Source organism: Macaca nemestrina, chromosome 2 (assembly GCF_043159975.1).
Source record: "Macaca nemestrina isolate mMacNem1 chromosome 2, mMacNem.hap1, whole genome shotgun sequence".
Classification (NCBI taxonomy): Eukaryota; Metazoa; Chordata; class Mammalia; order Primates; family Cercopithecidae; genus Macaca; species Macaca nemestrina.
In genome coordinates, this window is record NC_092126.1 from 24,394,315 (window position 1) to 24,397,953 (window position 3,639).

General features: G+C 46.2%; 1 long non-coding RNA gene across 1 annotated transcript; it reads left to right on the forward strand.

The window, feature by feature from the left end:
- The first annotated feature begins 344 nt into the window (after positions 1-344).
- On the forward strand, positions 345-3,372 carry LOC105488917 (uncharacterized). Its single transcript, XR_011619640.1, has 3 exons — positions 345-489; positions 1,477-1,749; positions 3,166-3,372. It is a non-coding gene; the product is annotated as an uncharacterized lncRNA (long non-coding RNA).
- Positions 3,373-3,639: the final 267 nt, after the last annotated feature.

Below are 3,639 nucleotides of genomic sequence, written 5' to 3' on the forward strand. Positions count from 1 at the left end.
ACGAGTATAAATGAATGACTGAATAAATAAATAAATAAGAACAAATCTCCTATGTGGAAGAATTCCAAATATTTTATGCAAATACTCTGCCCTCTAGGTACGGCGCTTACCTCCCTATTACTGAATGTGAGCTGCACAGAGTGACTACCTTCCAAAAAGTACAGCACGGAAAGGGAGAGGAAAGTAACTCCACAGTGGGGAAACCCAGCAAACATTACCTCCAGCCGGGTATCACAATGACCAGTGATGAGTCATGTTGACAGTACCCTTGATGTGATGTCATAAAAATAGCACTTTACCTCTGGTCTTCTTCTCAAAGCCACATAAGCCCAGGCTAATCATGAGAAAAGCATCACAGAAATCCTAATTGGGGCACGCTCTCCGAACACCTGACCAATAGTCTTCAAAACTGTCAATGTTATCAAAAACAAGGGAAGTCTGGGAAACCGTCACAGCCAAGAGGAGCCTAAAGAGACAAACCCATTAAATGTAAGTAATGTGGTATCCTGGATGAGATCCTGGGACAGAAAAAAAAAGACATTACGTAAAAATGAAAGAAATCAGAAATAAAGTATGAACTTTACTTAATAATAATGTATCCATATTGATTCATTAATAGTGACAAACGTACCTTTCTTAGATAAGACGTTAAGAGAGAATACTGGTGCCAGGTATATGGGAACTCTGTTTATCGTCACAAAACTTTTATAAATCTGTAACTGTTTTAAAGTGGAAAGTTTACTTGGTGGAGTGACTCACACCTGTAATCCCAGCAGTTTGGGAGGCCGAGGTGGAAGGATGGCTTGAGCTCAGGAGTTTGAGACTAGCCTGAGCAACATGGCGAGACCCCATCTCTACAAAAAGTAAAAGAAATGAGCTACGCTGGAGTCTGAGGTGGGAGGATTGCTTAAGCCCAGGAGGCTAAGGCTGCAGTGAACCATAATTACCTCACTGCACTCCAGGCTGGGTGACAGAGTGAGGCCCTCTCAAAGTAGAGGGGGGGGGGGAGAGAGAGAGAGAGAGAGAGAGAGAGAGAAATGAAAAATAAAAAGTGAAAAAGAAAGCAAGAAAAGAAAAGCAGGGCAAGGTGGCTCATACCTGTAATCCCAACACTTTGGGAGGCCGAGACCCGTGGATGACTTTGAGCCAGGAGTTCAAGACCAGCCTAGGGTGAAACCCCGTCTCTATCAAAAATACAAAAATTAGCCGGGAGTGGTGCTGCAGCCTGTAGTCCCATTACTTCAGAGGCTGAGGCAGGAGGATCGCTGGAGCCCAGAAGGTGGAGCCCAGGAGCCCAGTGAGCCCTGATTGTGCCACTGCACTCCCGCCTGGGTGACAGAGTGAGACCTTGTCTCAAAAACAAACAAACCAAAAAAACCACATTCTTCCTAAAAAATAAAAAAATAAAAAATAAAAAATAAAAATAAATAAAATAAATAAATAAATAAATAAATAAATAAATGTGTGTTTATTTAGGAAACTACGCCCACACCTCGACGCTCGCGCTCAGAAGCGCCTAGCAAGCCTCAGGCACACGCGGATGGCCAGGATTCCCAGCAGGTCTCTGGAGCAGAGTTCGCCACCCTTCACTCTGGGCCCAACTGAGAGGTGCGGTTCCCACCCGCCCGGTGCCAAATGTGACACTCACTTCCACTCCCAAGGGCAAGGCCACACAACAGGGAATTGCCACAATTCAGCCTGAGGGAGTGGAGGAGACTTAGACGAAGGATTCTCGTTCCGATGCCTCAGGTGTGGTGCCCCCGCTCGGCTTTCCTGTCGCCTTGCGGGGCGGGCGCGGCCTCCGCGGTGAGCGCTGCGAGCTCTGACCTCCGCCGGGAGAAGCCCGGGCTTGTGGGCCGCGCTGCCGCCAGGCCTCGGCTTCCGCACCGGAAGCCAGGCCAGCCACACGGCAGGTGCAGTCGCGCAGCTTCCATTAATAAATGGGGACCACTCAGTCCATTCGTTTAAGAAAAGTCTACTCTGGCTAAAGGAAAGAAACCCACCTGCGGACCGAGACGGCTGAGGAGGCGCTGCCAGGGCTCCCTGGGCCAAGGCTATTCATTTAAAACCCAGGAAGAGGGGGCGAGGTGGGGTGGGAATTGGATAGTGAGCTGCGCTGTCCACTATGTGAACACATTAGCCACGCGGGACATGTGGCTCTTTAAATTGGAATTAATCGAAATTAAATACAACTTAAAATGGGCTTCCTCAGTCGCGCTGGGCACATTTTAATCGCTCAGCAGCCCTTGCCATCACTGTGGAAAGTTTCACTGGGCAGCAATGCTAAGTACAAGGAGATATTGGGACAATTAGCAAAATTTGAATGCAAAGCCTGTATATGTTTATGGATTGAAACTATTGTATCCATGTTGTTTCCTTTTTTTTTATTTTTATTTTTTGACAGGGCTCTTGCTCTGTCCAGCAGGCTGGAGTGCAGTGGTGACACTCACTGCAGCCTTGACCTCCTGGCTTCAAGCGACCCTCCATCCTCAGCTTCCCAAGTAGCTGGGATCACAAGCACTGCCCCACCATGCCCGGCTAATGTTTTCTTTCTTTCTTTTTTTTTTTTTGGGTAGAGACAGAGCTTCTACTTTGCCCAGGGTGTTCTCGAACTCCTGGGCTCGAGTGATCCTCCAGTCTCGGCTTCCCAAAGTGCTGCATTACAGACATGAGCCAACGCCCAGCCATGTTTCCTAATTTTGATCCCTGTCCTGTAGTTACATAAAATAATGTCTTTGTTCTCAGGAAGTACACGTGGAAATATTTAGGGGTAAATGCGGCATGATGTCTGCAACTTAGTTTCAAATCGTTCAGAAAAAAAAATGTAGATACATAGAATGATAAAGCAAATGTGGCAAATTATTAACACTGGTGAGTCTGGGTCTATCTTTGCAACTTTTCTGTAAATTTAAAATTATTTCGAATGTGAGGATTAAAAAAGGAAAAATGAAGAAACAAAAACTCCAGAGAAGCTAAGTTAAAGAGTTGACGTTAATGAAACACTAAGAATGGATCCCAAGTGGCAGCCCTCACTCTGGGCAGGCACTTCTCATCTGACAGCATGTTTCCATGGGCTTAATTGCCCACATAATTATCCCCACCCATACCCCTGGTGGCCCTTTGGAATTCTCACTGCCCTCATGGTGCCTTCTTACATACTTGCAGGGCAAAGGTTCCCAAATCCGAGGACACTCCATTCTTTGTTTTCAAGACCCACCTCTAGACCCCATCCCCCGAACTTCAGTCATCAGTGTTTCACCTGGAAGAGAATCGTCGTAGCAGTATATGTTCCCACCTACAGCTGAAATAGTTTTCACGCATTGAGTAAAACTGGGTGGTGCACCTGAGGGGCGTTCTTGGTACTGGGATGCCTCAACCTACCCATCTAAGGATCACTGCTCTAAGAATTTTTAGAACTGGTTTGTGCTTTACATCCTTATGTATACTTTTAGTTAAAGGTGTGATGGTGATAATAGACGTGGATTTAATTTCAGTGAAGTTTTGTTTGTTTGTTTTGCTTGTTCTCCCACAACACTTTTCTCTCTTTCCTTGGCTTCTACAAAAGGGCACAAATCCTGCTACTTCCACAACCCTCACAGACCCCTGGCTTCAGACACATAGAGCTGTCTGTCCACACTT